General features: G+C 47.7%; 1 protein-coding gene across 2 annotated transcripts in view; it reads left to right on the forward strand.

The window, feature by feature from the left end:
* Nucleotides 1–12721: 12721 nt before the first annotated feature.
* The window catches only part of sema4c (sema domain, immunoglobulin domain (Ig), transmembrane domain (TM) and short cytoplasmic domain, (semaphorin) 4C), a 69762-nt gene continuing 63148 nt past the window's right edge, over nt 12722–19335 (forward strand). For both annotated transcript variants that reach the window (XM_055662261.1, XM_055662263.1), the window contains exon 1: nt 12722–13166. The gene's annotated coding sequence lies outside the window, so the exon portion shown is untranslated. The remainder of the gene's footprint in view (nt 13167–19335) is intronic.

Consider the following 19335-nt stretch of genomic DNA (forward strand, 5'->3'; position numbering starts at 1 on the left):
TACAGATTGGGCTTGGTGTGTACACTCTTGCACAGATCCCCCTTCCACCTTTATTCTTTCCTCTGGCTTCACAATTCTCACCCCTTCTATCCTTATCTCACAATATTAGTATTGTCATCTCTGGCCTTTGTCCAAATCCTCCCTCCCTCACCCCCCCCCCCCCCCCCCCCCCCCCCCTCCCTCAGCCCTGAATCCACCTATCACTCAACAGGCTTAGTCCTGCCCTCTTTTCCAGCTTCCCCCCCGCCTCCACTCCCCTTCCCCCACCCACCACAGTCAGTCGGATGAAGGATCCCGACTCGAAACGTCACCATTCCCATGTTCTCTAGGACCCGCTGAGTTACTCCAGCACTTTGTGACTTTTTTGTAAACCAGCATCTGCAGTTCCTTGTATCTCTTGTATTTTTCCTTGTCTCCCCTCTAGAATCTCTAATTGAATATTACTGATTACTTTCAAACTGTGCCCTGATCTTTGATCCCTCTGCTGAGGAAAATCTGTCCTTTCTATTTAAGTTACCAAGATCCTTCATAATTTGATACCCTTGCCATAAGTTAGTTGCAGTAGGCTGGAGCATTAATGAGTTTTTCCGCGGCCTCCTGTATTCCAAAAGAAAACTTCCCCAGCCCTTCCAGTCTTTCCTCAGAGCTAATATTTTCCAGTCACCGTAAGCCGGCACATAAATCTCCTCCACACGCATCCACATCTTTCCTGTAATTCTTTGACCAGAACTGTATACAATACACAAGCTGGGGGCTGACAAGCAGTTGTATACAACTCGAGCATAACCAACCTGCTCTGATATTTGATATTTACTGCCACGACTGACGTGGGAAGCCATTTTTTTAACTATTTATTGGACTTGCTGCCTTTAGGAATATCCACTGTTTCCGTTCTTCCAACTTCATAAGTTCTGAAGGGGTAAGAGCAGAATTAGGCCATTCGGCCCATCAATTCTACTCCGCCTTTCGATCATGGTTCTGAGATGCTGCCAGGACTCGAGGGTCTGAGCTAAACAGAGAGTTAGCGTGGGCCCGGACTTTATTCCTTAGAGCGCAAGAGGCTGGGGAGTTATCTCAGAGAGACATATAAAATCATGAGGGGGATAGAGGCGTATAGTGACACAGCATGGAAACAGGCCCTTCGACCCAACTTGCCCACACCAACCAACATGCCCCATCTACACTAGTCCCACCTGCCTGCGTTTGTCCCATATCCCTCTGAACCGATCCTATCCATGTACTGTTCAAATGTTTCTTACACATTGTGATGGTACCTGCCTCAACTACCTCCTCGGACAGCTCGTTCCATATTCTTACCATGCTTTGTGTAAAAATGAATGGCGGTGTTGGCTCGAAGGGCTAAATGGCCTTCTCCTGCACCTATTTTCTATGTTTCTATGGGGGCATTCAGGTCAGTATGGATGAATCGGGCCGAAGGGCCTGTTTCAATGCTGTACAAATCTTTGACTGACTGGTCAGTTCAGTTGTAAAATCGCTTCCCGCCTCCCAGTGCTGGCAAACCTTAGAATATTTCCATCACGTTCTATTTTTACTTCTGATTTGTAATATCCCTCTGGTAAAGGGAAATTTGTAGTTTTGTTTACCTTATCAAAGTCCCTCATCATTTCATACCCTTTCTATAAGCCACTTTTTAGAATTACCCGCGGCATTTTGAAAGCAAAAATAAGATGAAAGCGTAAATCCCGCAAGGTTGACGTTTATTGCCAACGTGGTTTTATCTGAAAGAAGGAAAAAAGGTTTTCTTGCAAGTTGGCCTTTGGCTCTTTAGTTTCATTTTTCTTTTATCAGCTAAAAAGCAAAAGGAAAATCAATGCCTATTTTCTACAGCAAATCAGAGCAGCACTGTGTAGATGGTAGTGCTGCTGCCTCATAGCGCTGGAGACCCGGGTTCGACCGAGATCCCGGTTCGATTCTGACCTCAGCTGCTGTCTGTGTGGAGTTTGCACGTTCTGCGGGTGCTCCGGTTTCCCCCACATCTCAAACACGCGCAGGTTTGTAGGCTGATTTGCAAATTGTTCCCCAGTGCGTCGGGAGTTCAAGGTCAAGGGAGTTTATTGTCATGTGTCCCTGATAGGACAATGAAATTCTTGCTTTGCTTCAGCACAACAGAACATAGTAGACATTTACTACAAAACAGATCAATGTGTCCATATACCATAATATAAACATATACACACATGAATAAATAAACTGAAATAGTGCAAATAACAGATAATGGGTTATTAATAATCAGAGTTTTGTCCGAGCCTGGTTTAATAGCCTGATGGCTGTGGGGAAGTAGCTATTCCTGAACCTGGTTGTTGCAGTCTTCAGGCTCCTGTACCTTCTACCTGAAGGTAGCAGGGAGATGAGTGTGTGGCCAAGATGGTGTGGGTCTTTGATGATACTGCCAGCCTTTCTGAGGCAGCGACTGTGGCAGTGGATGCAAAAGCAGGATTACATAGAGCTAGAGTGTGAACTGGTGATCGATGGTTGGCATGGACTCGGTGGGCCGAAGGGCCTGTTTGCATGCAAAATGTTTCACCAAACTAAACTAAACTGAACTGAACTAAATTAAACAACTGGTGGACAAAAGTGCTGGAGAAACTCAGCGGGTGCAGCAGCATCTATGGAGCGAAGGAAATAGGCAACATTTCAGACCGAAACGTTGCCTATTTCCTTCGCTCCATAGATGCTGCTGCACCCGCTGAGTTTCTCCAGCCCTTTTGTCTACCTTCAATTTTCCAGCATCTGCAGTTCCTTCTTAAATAAATTAAACAAACTGCTCTGCATAAAAGGCAGGAATGTTATCAAAACCCCCAACATATAAAACAAACCCCTCAGTTATATGTAACCTGTGGTTTAAAATGGTGGCTCAACCCCACCATCATCACAGGCCCATTTGTTGTGGCGATGTCAACTGCACCAAAGAGGCCCCATTCCTCCCAGGTCGTTACAACAAAAGGAGCCCTTCTTTTCAGGCGGCTGGCAGCAGTCTTGAGGAACTGAATTGCCTTAAGCAAGCTTGTCATTTGCTCATTTCCCCCCTCTTAATGAGCAGGCCATCGACACTGTGTGAGGCCTTTGTGAAGTGGGTTGTAATGGAACATTCACAGGGCAGGCAACCGAACAAAAGTCAGTGACTATCAGCGGTGGAGACTGGCAGGTCCAAACAATGGATCCACTGCTGATCAAGGCCCCAGGGTCACCCAGCTGAATGGGCAACAAACTAATGTGTTGAGGGTCATTATTTATCGGGCCGACAGTCACTCCATCCACATTTACACGCCATTCTCCATCATGCGAAGTTGTGTTGAAACACTTTGGAAAACAAAACCTTCTGTTTGTATAACGGCTTTTTAAATGGTGCCCAACATCCGAAGGTGCTTGATGGAGCTTTATCTAATGTCCTGCAGCCGTTAGTTAGAAGAAGCTAAAGACACAAGGAACTGCAGATGAAACGTGTGTAGGAAGGAACTGCAGATGCTGGTTTAAACCGAAGGATAGATGCAGAAAGCTGGAGTAACTCAGCGGGACAGGCAGCATATCTGGAGATAAGGAATGGGTGACGTTTCGGGTCGAGACCTTTCTGGTTAGGGATTAGAGAACGAGAGATATATGATGATGTCAGTGAGAGAGGGTGTTGCAGGACTCTCATCAGAGAGAGGAGAAGAACTTCTTTGAAGTAGACATTCCTTGATGAGATTTCGCAATGGAGCAGACGAAATGTGTAGGAAGGAACTGCAGATGCTGGTTTAAACCGAAGATAGACAACTGTAGTTGCTGGTTTACAAAAAAAGATACAAAGTGCTGGAGTAACTCAGCGTGTAAGGCAGCATCTCCGTTGCAAGTGGATGGGTGATGCTTCAGATTAATTAGTCTGAGGAAGGGTCTCGGACTGAAACTTCATCTATTTCTCCAGACATGCTGTACAGTGAAAAATGTTGTTTTGCATGCTATCCAAACCGACCAGATGTACCAAACCTAGATACAATCAGTTCAAACTCAAGTACAATTGATAGAGCAAAGGGGAAGATACAGGCTGCAGAATATAGCTCTCAGCATTGTAATACATTGACCTCTCCAATGCTAAGGACAAAGTCACGATCTTCCAACCTACCTCGTTATGGCACTTTTTATTTTCTGCACTTTTCCTGTGCAGCTGTAATATTATATTCTGCACTCAGGATAAATTTCTCTTTTGTACCGGATGTCTCCAACCTGAAATGTTAAAAGCCCTGTCTCACTGTACGAGGTAATTCAAGAGCTCTCCTGAGTTAAAAAAAACCAAAACAAACTCGTGGTAAGCACGTAGAATGTACATAGCGGGTACGTCGGAGCTCGGGACGTCTCTTAGCGGCTCGTAACGCTAACGGCAGGTGCTCGGGAAACGCGGTAAGCTCGGGAAGACTCGTGAAGATTTTTCAACATGTTGATAAATGTCCACGAGAGCCCCGAGTACCGACGAGCGGCCATTACCGTAAATCTCCGATTTCGAATCAGGGCAAACTCGGGAGAACTCTTGAATGAACTCCTACAGTGGGACAGGGCTTGAACTCTGTGCAACTTCAGCAGATCCTCCCTGACCAACACTTTCTGTTTCATTTCATCTGGAAAGACCTGCAGCAAGTGGCTTGGCAAAAGATGGCATAGCGAGCATATAGTTGATAGGAGGCACCTTGTGAGAAAACCTTTAGTGGAGCTTTGACATTGAGCAAGGATGGATTATATCTCCGTCAGGACCATGTTTATTCTCCCGTCACCTGCCTTCCTCTCCTGAGTGTCTTGACCTCCACTGAGGTCCTCTTTGTCAGGCTCTTCCTCTCACTAGAACGTCATCCAAGTAGCTACTCTTCCGGTGTGAGCTTATTGCGGTCAATGTCAGGGAAACAACCTCCGAGCACGTTGCACCAGAGCAAGATCACTTTAGTTTAGTTTAGTTTAGAGATACAGCGGGGAAACAGGCCCTTCGGCCCACCGAGTCCGCGACGACCTGCGTTCCCCCGCACGTTAACACTATCCTGTTCCCGATGTTGGGGGAGTCCAGAACCAGGGGCCACACAGTTTACGAATAAGGGGTAAGCCATTTAAAACGGAGACGAGGAAACACTTTTCCTCACAGAGAGTTGTGAGTCTGTGGAATTCTCTGCTTCAGAAGGCGGTGGAGGCCGGTTCACCGGATACTTACAACAGAGAGCTATATAGGGCTCTTAAAGATAATGGAGTCAGGGGATATGGGGAGAAGGCAGGAACGGGGTACTGATTGGGGATGATCAGCCATGAAGACATTGAATGGTGGTGCTGGCTCGATTACCAAGCATCAAAAGCAAGGCCTGAGTGGCTGGCAGGACTGTATACATTGGAGATTTGTAGGAAGGAACTGCAGTTGCTGGTTTAAACCGAAGATAGACACAAAAAGCTGGAGTAACGTTTTTCCTTCCATTATTTATTATGTAAAAGAATATGTGTGTTATGATTGTGTTTATAATTTGTTTGGTTGTTTTGTTGTTTGTCTTTTGCACAAAAGTCCGCGAGCATTGCCACTTTCATTTCACTGCACATCTCGTATGTGTATGTGACAAATAAACTTGACTTGACTTGACTTGACTTAACTCAGCGGGCCAGGCAGCATCTGTGGAGAGAAGGTATCGAAAATGTCACCCTTTCCTACTCTCCAGAGATGCTACCTGTCCCGCTGTGTTACTCCGACTTTTTGTGTCCATATCTGGAGATTTTTGCCCTATCGAACATAGTTTGTTTTATCAGGTCGGGAGGATATTGGCAAGGGTATTGGGTTTGTGTTGAAGATGACCTGCCAATGGTTTTGATACCACTGCTGGGAACGACACTCTACACTGGCAATCCCTATTTCGGGGAGCACACAAGAATATTAAAAGCAAAAATGGAAATGAGAAGACCCGCCAGTTTGCGATGGGGCGAAGAGCAGATTTGCACTGAGACCTTTGCAGTACGCAGTGTTTCGTAATGAGCTGTCAAATATGTAAAAGTGCACCGTTGCCTTGGAGACCGTCAAAGGATGTTCCCATTTCTGCTGTCGCCAATTTCGAAATAAATATATTCACTCATAATGGGAGAAGAACAGAGTTTTGCAACGAGCGAGCACTGCGTGATCAAAGAGACGCCAGACTCTCGAGACAGATGAGAAGCAGTCTACCGTAGGCAATGCAATGCTGGGTTATTGCTGGAGTGGTGTTCGTGGGTTAATCACTGATTGTTAGCGATGCTAAATCTATTCGTTTTTGTCCATAATCGCCTTGCTCTTCTGTGGGATCTTCCCGTGCGCAGATTGATCGGCCTGTTTCCCTGCCTTCAAACTTAATTACGGGCGAGGTCACCCGTGCAGTGGAAAGAGCGAGTCATTCTGAATGTCTTCAGCGTTAATGGGCAGAAATCAATGCTCTCGAAGGACAAGATGTCAGGATGAGATGCTGGTGAGGAGAAATAAGTCAAGTCACATTTATTTATATAGCGTATTTAAAAAAACAACTCTCGTTGGCCAAAGTGATTTACATTGGTATAAGAATAGTATAAACAAACAAACTACATACATATAGCCCTCGCTCAGGGGATGTCAAGAAAGGCTTGGGAGTAAAGATGGGTTTTTAGTCTTGACTTAAAGGAGTCAATGGAGGGGGCCGTTCTGATGGGAAGGGGGATGCTGGTCCACAGTCTAGGAGCTCCAACTGCAAAGGAACGGTCGCCCCTGAGCTTATGCCTAGACCGCGGGATATTCAGCAACCCCAAGTCGGCCTATCTGAGGGACCTGGAGGTGGTGTGGAGGGTGAGCAGACTTTTAATCTAGGTAGGAAAGACTTTCTCCAATTGTGCCCATCTATACCTGTCCCACTCAAATTGGAGGAACAGCACCTCATATTTCACTAGGGCAGCTTACAGCCCAGTGGAACGAGTTTTGATGTATTTAACCAAGTAGCCCTTGCATTCCCCCCTCTCTCCGTCCCTACTCCACCCTTGTCACCCTGCTAGTTTCACTGCTTGTATCCCTTAATTATCACTTCTTCCACAACCAACAATGGACCATTGTGGGCTCCACCTTTCCTTGGCCATCGGTGTCGGCTGTGACTTGTTCTGTACATTTCCATATCGCTCATTTCCCTCTCCCCTGACTCTCAGTCTGAAGAAGCATCTCGACCCGAAACGGCACCCATTCCTTTTCTCCAGCGATGCTGCCTGTCCCGCTGAGTGACCCCGACATTTTGTGTCTATCTTCCACTTGGAAGGCCTTTAGCCTTCGATGCCATGACAATGCAACTGTACCCTTGCTGGAAGCTGGAGCATAGCTGTTGGTGTCAAGATCAAAGAAGATGTTGAAACACACTTTCAAGGCCTGTGGTGGATCACAGGAAGACATCGCTAAAGAATTCTCAACTTTATGTAACTAACTTGTTCTTTCCGCCTTCACTAGAACTGACTGTTTGTATTCGTTATCCACCTGTATTTTAACTCAGTTTTCTCTCTATTTTACAGCCCACAAGGTCACAAATTATAGGAGTAGAATTAGGCCATTCGGCCCATTGGATCTACTATGCCATTCAATCATGGCTGATCTCTGCCTCCTAATCCCATTTTCCTGCCTTCTCCCCATAACCCTTGACACCCGTTCTAATCAGGAATTTGTCTACCTCTGCCTTAGAAATATCCACCGACTTGGCCTCCACAGCCCTCAGTGGCAATGAGTTCCACAAATTAACTACCCTCTGACTAAAGAAGCTCCTACTCACCTCCTTTCTAAAAGAACCCCCTTTGATTCTGATCAGGTCCCATAGTTCTGGCATTAACAATCAGATAACACAAACAATTAAGCATAATGTGCTTAACTCATTTGATCCTATGGAGGTGTATAAAATCATGAGAGGAATAGATTGGTAGGATGCACAGTGGCAGGTCATAAGTTCAGGAGCAGAATTGGGCCATTTGACCCATCAAGTCTACTCCACCATTCAATCATGGCTGATCTATCTCTTCCCCTCCTAACCCCATTCCCCTGCCGTCTCCCTATCACCCCTGACACCTGTACTAATCAAGAACCTATGCCCAGAGTAGAGCAATCGAGAGCCAGAGGACATAGGTTGAAGGTGAAGGGGGAAGGATTTAATCGGGATCTGAGGAGTAACTTTTTCATATGAAGGGTAGTGGGTGTGTGGAACGAGTTGCCAGAGGAGATTGTTGAGGCTGGGACAAATACAAATGCTTCAGAAACAATTGGACATGTACATGGATGGGAGAGGTTCAGAGGGATGTGGGCCAAGGGGCAGGCAGGTGGGCTAGTGTAGATGGGGCATGTTGGTGGGACTAGTGTAGATGGGGCATGTTGGTGGGACTAGTGTAGATGGGGCATGTTGGTGGAACTAGTGTAGATGGGGCATGTTGGTGGGACTAGTGTAGATGGGGCATGTTGGTGGGACTAGTGTAGATGGGGCATGTTGGTGGGACTAGTGTAGATGGGGCAAGGTGGGGGTATGTTGGTGGGACTAGTGTAGATGGGGCATGTTGGTGGGGCTAGTGTAGATGGGGCATGTTGGTGGGACTAGTGTAGATGGGGCATGTTGGTGGGACTAGTGTAGATGGGGCATGTTGGTGGGACTAGTGTAGATGGGGCATGTTGGTGGGACTAGTGTAGATGGGGCATGTTGGTGGGACTAGTGTAGATGGGGCTTGTTGGTGGGACTAGTGTAGATGGGGCATGTTGGTGGGACTAGTGTAGATGGGGCATGTTGGTGGGACTAGTGTAGATGGGGCATGTTGGTGGGACTAGTGTAGATGGGGCATGTTGGTGGGACTAGTGTAGATGGGGCATGTTGGTGGGACTAGTGTAGATGGGGCATGTTGGTGGGACTAGTGTAGATGGGGCATGTTGGTGGGACTAGTGTAGATGGGGCATGTTGGTGGGACTAGTGTAGATGGGGCATGTTGGTGGGACTAGTGTAGATGGGGCATGTTGGTGGGGCTAGTGTAGATGGGGCATGTTGGTGGGACTAGTGTAGATGGGGCATGTTGGTGGGACTAGTGTAGATGGGGCATGTTGGTGGGACTAGTGTAGATGGGGCATGTTGGTGGGACTAGTGTAGATGGGGCATGTTGGTGGGACTAGTGTAGATGGGGCATGTGGTGGTGGGACTAGTGTTGATGGGGCATGTTGGTGGGACTAGTGTAGATGGGGCATGTTGGTGGGACTGTAGTGTAGATGGGGCATGTAGATGGGGCATGTTGGTGGGACTAGTGTAGATGGGGCATGTTGGGCGGTGTGGGCAAGTTGGGCCAAAGGGCCTGTTTCCATGGTGTGGCACCTAGTTCTGTGATTAGAATGTGACATTCAACTCAACTCGGCCATGGAGTTAGTTGTATTCTCCACGTGTCTCTTCCCATTCATGCTACAATCTGTTACTGTACGGTACTTTAACACAATAAAACATCCCAAGCTGCTTCACAGGAGCATCCGCAATTAAAACCTGACGCTGAATCACAAATGATGTTATCAGAGCCAAGACATAAAACGCTGGTCTGGCAAATGTCCCTGGAAAACATGGATAGGGTTTCGGCCCGAAATGTTGCCTAAGTGGGCCGAAGGGCCTGTTTGCGTGCTGTTTCACCAAACTAAACTAAACTGAACTGAACTAAATTAAACAACTGGTGGACAAAAGTGCTGGAGAAACTCAGCGGGTGCAGCAGCATCTATGGAGTGAAGGAAATAGGCAACGTTTCGGACCGAAACGTTGCCTATTTCCTTCGCCCCATAGATGCTGCTGCACGCACTGAGTTTCTCCAGCTTGTCTACCTTCGATTTTCCAGCATCTGCAGTTCCTTCTTGAACAAACAGGGATGGGTGATGCTTTCATCAGTCTAAAGAAGGGTCCTGACCCGAAACATCACCTGTCCATGTTCTGCAGGGGAGCAGTCTGGACCGCTGAGTTTCTCAATGGTTTAAGAGCTCCCTTTTTATCGTGTGGGCCAATGTACGGTGAGATTGTCTGAAGAAGGGTCTCGACCTGAAACATCACCCATTCTTTCTCTCCAGAGAAGCTGGCTGAGTTACTCCAGCTCTTTGTGTCTACCTAGAGTGGGATTTGTTTTATGCACATAGATCAGTAAGATTAATACCCTCCTGAAGTACGATCCATAATACACAGAATCAGCCCACAGTGTCTATATGCAATAGTCGCCCGGTTTTGGGGCCATTTCACATTCCCAACTGCAACTGGCCATAACCATCGTCATAAGGTCTTAAGGAATAGGAGCAGAATTAGGCCATTCGGCCCATCAAGTCCACTCCACCATTCAATCATGGCTGATCTATCTCTCCCTCCTAACCCCATTCTCCTGCCTTCTCCCCATAACCTCTGACCCCCGTACCAATCAACTCGGCGCCCAGCCATCTTCAACCTTGGTGACCCGGGGCCGCTGCTGACCCCCTCGGTTCTTCCTATCCTCCCTTGTCCAGTGTCCACTGCAGTCGCCAACTCTCTCCACCTCCTCTCCGGGCCCCGGTCTTCAGGGCAAGCGGGGGACGAACCCGACATCTTCCCTCTCAATGGGTTAGGGGGGAGTTAATAAGGAGGGGAGAGATCGATCAGCCATGATTGAATGGCGGAGTAGACTCGATGGGCCAAATGGCCTCATTCTACCCCTATCCATTATGACTTTATGACCTCTTGCGGTTCCGTGGCCGGTGAGCCAGGCCTGCCGACAGGCTCACCGTGTTGTATGCGGTCCTCCCCGACCTCCTCCAGCATCTTGTGCTTTTCCTTGGGAAACCAGCATCTGCAGTTCCTTGATTCTAAATCGCAATTAAAACACAGAGTACTTGTGCTATAACACACCACGATAAGCACCCAACCTAGAAAACCACACCCAAAGCCAAAGTATTATCTAATCTGATTGTACAAACTAAGGACAATAACTAGCTCCATATGCAATGATCAACATGTTGACAAGCACATACATAATTAGCAAGTGGGCACCTCCCTTCACTGGTGTTTCATTGAGTTTGGCCTACGACACCTCGGAAAGGCTCAACAATGAGTTCTAGTGACCCAGAATAACCTTTCTCCACACCTGCTCTCACCACCTATGCTACCAGTACCTACAAGTTATTGGAGCCTAATGACCAGAATGCGGCACAGTGGTGCAACTGGTAGAGTTGCTGACTCACAGCGCCAGAGTCCTGGGTTCGATCCTGACCTTGGGTGCACGCTCTCCCTGTGGGCCGCGTGATTTTCTCCCCCGGGTGTTCCGGTTTCCTCCCACACACCAAAGTTGTGCGGGTTTGTAGATTAATTGTCCCCCCCGTGTTTCTTTTCTCAAAGTGAGTGTGTGGAATTCTCTGCCTCAGAGAGCGGTGGAAGCCGGTTCTCTCGATACTTTCAAGAGAGAGCTGGATAGGGCTCTTAAAGATGGTGGAGTCAGGGGATATGGGGAGAAGGCAGGAACGGGGTACTGATTGGGGATGATCAGCCATGATCACGTTGAATGGCAGTGCTGGCTCGAAGGGCTGAATGGCCTACTCCTGCACCTATTGTCTATTGTCTAAAAGCCTGGCATTCTATGCAGCAACCAAAACACATTTATGTCATCACGTTAGTGAGTGTGCATTTACGATATTTTATTTGCCGGCATTTGTGGCATACTTTCTGGATCAGATGATTTTGGAAAAATGCTTCCTTTCACTTGGCACAAAGGAAATGGCTTTGTTGCACATGCCTCGCTTTGCTTATACATCACTGTGTATCCATCCATCACTGGAGAGCATTGTATGTTCATCTACATATTTGATCTTGCGTAGGAAGAAACTGCCCATGCTGGTCTAAACTGAAGACAGACACAAAAAACTGGAGTAACTCAGCGGGACAGGCAGCATCTCTGGAGAAAAGGAATAGGTGACATTTAGGGTCGAGACCCTTCCTCAGACTGAGAGTCAGGGGAAAGGGAAACATATACAGACAGTATAAGATGGAGTGAGATATAGGACCAAACGAATGAAAGATAGAATGGAGATGAGGAAAAACCTTTTTGATTAGTACGGGTGTCAAGGGTTATGGGGAGAAGGCAGGAGAATGGGGTTAGGAGGGACAGATAGATCAAGCATGATTGAATGGCGGAGTAGACTTGATGGGCCGAATGGCCTAATTCTGCTCCTAGAATTTTATGAACATAACGAACCCGGGCGATTTTCCACGCCCTGGAGTCTCTCCTAGTGTAACATTAGCCTGTGAATTAGTGTTTATATAGAAGTGCAATCTATGTGTGTGTGTGTGTGTGTGTGTGTGTGTGAGACAGTGTGAGTGACTGAGTGTGAGACCGAGTGTGAGAGTGGGTGTGTGTGAGCAACTGTGAGTATGAGTGTGTGAGAGACAGTATGTGTGAGACAGAGTGTGTGTGAGAATGTGTGTGAGTGAGTGTGCATGAGAGTGTGTGTGAGAAACAGAGTGTGAGTGTGCGTGTGAGAGTGCATGTGTGTGTGTGAGTGAGTGTGTGTGTGAGCAACTGTGAGTATGAGTGTGTGAGAGACAGTGTGTGTGAATGTGTGAGACAGAGTGTGTGTGAGAATGTGTGTGAGTGTGCATGAGCGTGTGTGTGAGAAACAGAGTGAGTGTGTGTGAGTGTGAGTGTGTGTGAGAAGCGTTTGTGTGTGAGTGTGAGTGTGAGAGCGCGTGAGTGGGTGAGTGTGTGTGTGTATATGCATTCATTCAGTGAAGCCTGTGTTTTACTACTCTCTCTCTCTCTCTCTGTGTCTCGGATTGCACGGCGCCTGTGACGGGGCGGGCAATATCTGGGCTGGATTCGAGGCTGCGCAGGGAATGGAACAAGTTGCTCTAAGGAGAGCGAGTGTTGGAAGAAAAGCTTCTTATCTGCCGTGACCCCCGAACAGCGGCCGGTCTGCTCTGCCCATTACCCCCTTTTAGGGAGAGATTGAGAGAGTGAGGGGGGGAAAGAAACTAAAAGACTGGAGCCGACTTGGATACAGCTCCAACCATCTGGTCAATTTCAACGCGAAGCTGACACGCTCCAATATATCATTTCCTTTCTCTCCTCCCTCTCGCTATTTTGCAGCCGGGCTTCCCTCTGAACATCTGTGCGAGGAAGTTTGACAATAAGGAGAGAGATTGGAGCCGGACTCGGACGAGGCCACGGTGAGTAGCATTTAAATGTCCGTGTCGTGCAAATTCCGGATTAGTCCTTGTGCAGGGAAAATCTTCATTGTGTTTGCGTTTATATGTGCGGTGCATTTCCAGATTGCTGCCTGCTCGCCCCTCCACCTCCCCACCTCCCATCCCATCCGCGGCACGTTGATTTAATTGAATTAAAGTGAATTCTAGCCGATTTCTTCATTGGGTTCGAGACAATGAAAGCGAGCGAGCGAGGAATGGGCGAGACCAGTTAACTCAATAATTGATTTGGCCAAAACTACACCAACGTAGGAGCCCAATATTAAAGCTCTTTGTTATCCTGTCTGTGAAATGTAATCCTTGTTTGCATGTTAAAAAAAAATATATATATATATATAAGCCGACATCTTGATGATGGTGATCATGGCACCCGAAGCACTTCTGTTTTAAATTGTATTTCCCCTCGTGTTGTTGGAACTGTTTGCTGCTGTAATTCGGGATCGTTCGGCTTGGGTGCTGTTCTGATCCCCCCCCCACCCCACCGCTTGCAAAGGGAAATAAGATTCAAACCACCACCCTCAGTTGCCTGCAGTTAGTTCAATGCAAAAATACAAAGAGCGTGCAGTGGTGGGGTGGAAACCTGTAATAGAACTGATTTAATCGAGGGAGTTACATACTGGGATCCGGAGAGGAGGGGAGAAGATGGGGGGTAGAGAGGGGGGGGGGGGGGGAGAGAGAGGAGGAGGGGGGAGAGAGGAGGAGAGAGGGAAGGGGGAGAAGGGAGAGGATGGGGATGGGGAGAGAAAGGAGGGAGGGAGAAAAGAGGGGGGGAGAGAGAGAGAGAGGAGAGAGGGAGGGGGGGAGAGAGAGAGGGGGGAGAGGAGAGAGGAGAGAGGAGGAGGGGGGGAGAGAGAAGGAGGGGGGGGAGAGAGGAGAGAGAGAGGAGAGAGGGAAGGGGAGAAGAGGAGGATGGGGAGAGAGAAAGGAGGGAGGGAGAAAAAGAAGGGAGAGAGAGTGGAGGGGAGGGGGAGAGAGAGAGGGGGGGGGGGGGGGAGGAGAGGGGGGGGGGGAAGAGAGAGGAGGGGGAGAGAGGGAGGAGGAGGAGAGAGGAGAGAGGAGAGGGGGGGAGAAGGAGAGGATGGGGGGGGGAGAGAGAGGAGGGGGGGGGGGGGGGGGGGGTAGTTTAACGGAGGGGGTGCAATCTCTTGCTTTGGGGGGCAGAATAAGGGGAAGACTGATTTAATTTCCACGGGCAGGATTAGCAGAGTGGAACAAGGGTATTGGAATAAGCTGCCTGCCGCCAGCTGAATCCATTCTAGCACCTGAATGCTGTGTGTAACACCTTTTGGCTGATCTGCATAATATTTGTGAATCTCCGGATTGAGGCACAGACAGCCCAGAGCATCGGGTCTTTTAAAATATAATTCCCAAGTTAAATCTTTGTGGGATTTCCCCATGCCTCAATTAAAAAAAAAAAATCAGTTTTCTAAATGTGAAGGGCACTTCTTCCCCTGAAATATTAAGGGCTATGAAGGTGATTGTGCTGTTATGGGACTTCAGGCAATGGGATGTGGAACTTCATTGCCTATATTGTTTCAAACTGTGCATGACGTAATTTGGATTTAAAGGCACAGTCCCTTCCCCTCCTTGCACAGCAAGAGGCCATGCGGCCCATCGAGTCTGCACCTATCCTTTGTGTATATAAAGGGTCTGTCCCACTGTACGAGTTTACCCAAGAGATCTCCCGAGTTAAAAAAAAAAATCTTAACTCGTGGTAAGTATGTAGAATGTACGTCGGAGCTCGGGATGTCTCTTAGCGGCTCGTAACGCCAACGGCAGGTACTCGGGGAAACGCGGTAAGCTCGTGAAGATTTTTCGACATGTTGAAAAATGTCCACGAGAGCCCCGAGTACCTACGAGCGGCTATTACCGTAATTCTCCGAGTTCATATCAGGGGAAACTCGGGAGGACTCTTGAATTACCTCGTACAGTGGGACAGGCCCATTAGATGCGCTCTTCTGCCTAATGGAATCAAGGGATGTGAGAGAATGTTCAAGTTCAAGTGAGTTTATTGTCATGTGTCCCTGTATAGGACAATGAAATTCTTGCTTTGCTTAAGCACACAGAAAATAGTAGGCATTTACTACATTAAAAAGCAGGAACTGGGTACTGATTTTGGATGATCGGCCATGATCATATTGAATGGGATCGAAGGGCCGAATGGCCTACTCCTGCACCTATTTTCTATATTCCCATGAGTCATACCAGATAGACCTTTTTTCTTCTCGCCTGACCTCCAGTTTCCACCCCTCTACTCTCAGTCTGAAGAAGGGTCCCGGCCTGAAACGTCACCCATCTTTTTTTCTCCAGAGATGCTACCTGACCCGCTGAGTTACCCCAGCACTTTGTGTCTGTTGTGCCTGACAGAAACGGGCCCTTTGGCCCATCTAGTCTATGCTGACCATCAAGCACCCATTTACACGGATCCTACTTTTTATTGACCCCATTTTCCCACCATCTCTCCCCAGCTTCGATCATTTAACCCTAATGTCAACAAAATAGAGAGAGTACAGAGGAGATTTACTAGAATGTTGCCTGGGTTTCAACAACTAAGTTACAGAGATAGGTTGAATAAGTTAGGTCTTTATTCTCTGGAGCGCAGAAGGTTAAGGGGGGACCTGATAGAGGTCTTTAAAATGATGAGAGGGATAGACAGAGTTGATGTGGACAAGCTTTTCCCTTTGAGAATAGGGAAGATTCAAACAAGAGGACATGACTTCAGAATTAAGGGACAGAAGTTTAGGGGTAATATGAGGGGGAACTTCTTTACTCAGAGAGTGGTAGCGGTGTGGAATGAGCTTCCAGTGGAAGTGGTGGAGGCAGGTTCATTGGTATCATTTAAAAATAAATTGGATAGGCATATGGACGAGAAGGGAATGGAGGGTTATGGTATGAGTGCAGGCAGGTGGGACTAAGGGGGAAAAAAAATTGTTCGGCACGGACTTGTAGGGCCGAGATGGCCTGTTTCCGTGCTGTAATTGTTATATGGTTATTTACCTGCCTATTAATGGCAATTTGCAATGGTCAATTAACCTATGTGGCAGGAAACTGAAACACCTTGAAGAGATCCACTGGATCATGGGATATTATTAGGGTTGGGACTGGGTGGCTGGAGCCATTGGGTAGCAGGTTAGTTTAGTTTGGAGATACAGCGTGTAAACGGGGCCCTGGGCCCACTGAGTCCGCGCTGACCAACATGGTCCATGCGGTCACGGTGAGAACGTACAAACTCCGTACAGACAAGCACCTGTAGTCAGGATCGAACCCGGCACTGTAAGGCAGCATCTCTACCGCTGCACCGCTAGTGGTCGACTCTGCTTGAAGTTATCCTTGCCCTCACTAACCTTAGCCCGCTTGTTGAACTGCCTTTTATGGCCACTTTCATTTCACTGCACATCTCGTATGTGTATGTGACAAATAAACTTGACTTGACTTGACTTGAATACATTGAAGGTAGACAAAATTGCTGGAGAAACTCAGCTGGTGCGGCAGCATCTATGGAGCGAAGGAAATAGGCAACGTTTCGGGCCAAAAATATATTGGAGCCTGCTGGAATATCGTTACAGCAGCAGAGACAAACCTCATCCTCTCCCTGACTTGCGTGATCATTGTTTATGAATGAACCAGGAGCCTCAGCATAACAGTCTCTGCCTTTTATTGACGGCCTGTGCAGTTGAGGAGAGGGAGTGCTGGTAACTTGTTCTGATATACACTGGTCCCCCGCCCCTCCCATCCTACTCTGGCACCATGCCCACAGAACACGGTTATAGTATTCACTCAGTCAGCATTCATACTTGAGGCTTGTTCAATTTGGGGGCTGCACAGAATGGATTCAACATGGCTTGTACTGGCCACAGTTAATGGGAAAACAAATAAAAGACTTGAATTACTGCTGGGCCCCTCAGTGCTTTCTCAAAGCTGTGCAGGCGCAAGGAACTGCAGATGCTGGAATCGTGGGCAACACACAACATGCTGGAGGGCAGCACGGTGGCACAGCTGCCTTACAGCACCAGAGACCCAGGTTCGATTCTGACTACGGGCGCTGTCTGTACGTAGTTGTACGTTCTCCCCGTGACCACGTGGGTATTCTCCGGGTGCACCGGTTACCATCCACACTCAGGTTTGACGTACAGGTTTGTAGGTTAACTTGCCTTCTGTAAAATTGTAAATTGTCCCTAGTGTGTAGGATAGTGCTAGTGCACCGGGTGATCGCTGGTCGGCAAGGCCTTGTTGGGTCTAACTAAGGGCCTGTTTCCACGCTGTATCTACAAAGTCTAAACTCAGCGATTCAAGCTGCGAATGGACAGATAACTGACCAGTCCAACGAGAGGTCAAAACGTCATCTGTCCATTCCCTCCACAGATGCTGCCTGTCCCACAAATAGTGAAAGCCTTGGATAGAGTGGATGTGGGGAGGATGTCTCCACTAGTGGGAGAGTATAGAACTAAAGGTCACAGCCTCAGAATTAAAGGACGTTCCTTTAGGAAGGAGAAGGAATTTCTTTCGTCAGAGGGTGGTGAATCTGTGGAATTCATCGCCACAGAAGACTGTGGAGGCCAAGTCAGTGGATAATTTTTAAGGCAGAGATAGATAGATTTTTGATTAGTATAGGTGTCAGAGGTTATGGGGAGAAGGCAGGAGAATGGGGTTAGGAGGGAGAGATAGATCAGCCATGATTGAATGATGGATTAGACTTGATGGACTATAGGCTCGAAGGGCCAAATGGCCTACTGCACCTATTGTCTATTGTCTATTGACCAAATGGCCTAATTCTGCTCCTATCACTTTTGACCTTCTTCCAGCAGTTGTACATGCTCTGTGTTTTTTTTTTGCATTTGCGTCACTAATGTCAGATGTGGGGAAGATTAGACTAAACTAGAGTGGATCTCCTGCCAACAGGCCAGATACCCAGTGGAAGTGTCCCACCCTTCCACCGGAGACGAACCAGAGGCTGCTGGAGGGGTCATGGTTCCTCCAGGACACTCCTGAATCATCTCCAGTCACTTCCCAATCCAGATGGACAATCATTGCATCCAGCCTTTGCTGACGCAACTCAGTGTAAATCGGTTCCGCGTTTCCTTCCAGGAATTCCTTGCAGGAATCATCGAAAATCAAAGGACGTAGGGTAATATTGGTGGGTGGGGGGGGTACTTTTAATGGGAACCTGAGGGGTAACTTTTTTACAAGAAGGGTGGTGGGTGTATGGACCAAGCTGCCAGAGCGGGGAGTTGAGGCAGGGACTATCGCAATGTTTATGAAACATTCATACAGGTACATGGGTCGGCTACTGAAGGCTGTAGACGTTTGCCACAGATGGCTGTGGAGGCTGAGTCAGTGGATATCTTTAAGGCAGAGATAGATAGATTCTTGATTAGTAGGTTATGGGGGGGGAGGGGAAGGCAGGAGAATGGGGTTAGGAGGGAGAGATAGATCAGCCATGATTAGATGGTGGAGAAGTCTTGATGGGCCGAATGACCTAATTTAAGTTAGATAGACCTCTAGGGGCCAGTGAAATCAATCTAGGGGCACGGGTTATTGATGGGGATGATCAGCCATGATCACAATGAATGGTGGTGCTGGCTCAAAGGGCCGAATGGCCTCCTCCTGCACCTATTTTCTATGCTATTCCTTATGACCATATGACCTTATGAGAGGTTCAGAGGGATGTGGGCAAAACTAGTGTAGATGGGGCACATTGGCCAGTGTGAGCAAGTTGGGTCAGACCTGTTTCCACGCTGTATCACTCTAGGAGTGAGCACATTACAGAATCCTTGCCCCTGGCTGCATAGCAAGGTAGAACATTGAGTATGTTGCCAGGACTCGAGATCCTGAGGAATCGGGAGGGGTTTGGCCGGCTAGGACTTTATTCCTTGGGCCACCAGAGGCTGAGGGTTAGTCTTACAGAGCTGTGTAATATCATCAGGGGAATAAAAGGGTGAATGCACGCAATCTTTTACCCAGAGTTGGGGAATCAAGAGCCAAAGTGCGTAGTTTCAAGATAAGTAAGTAAGTAACTTTATTGGCCAAGTATTCACATACAAGGAATTTGCCTTGGTGCTCCGCCCGCAAGTAACAACATGACATACAGTGACAGTTACGAATGACTCAGAAAACACTAAACATTAATAATAAT

This window comes from Leucoraja erinacea, chromosome 35 (genome assembly GCF_028641065.1).
Source record: "Leucoraja erinacea ecotype New England chromosome 35, Leri_hhj_1, whole genome shotgun sequence".
NCBI classification, from domain to species: domain Eukaryota; kingdom Metazoa; phylum Chordata; class Chondrichthyes; order Rajiformes; family Rajidae; genus Leucoraja; species Leucoraja erinaceus.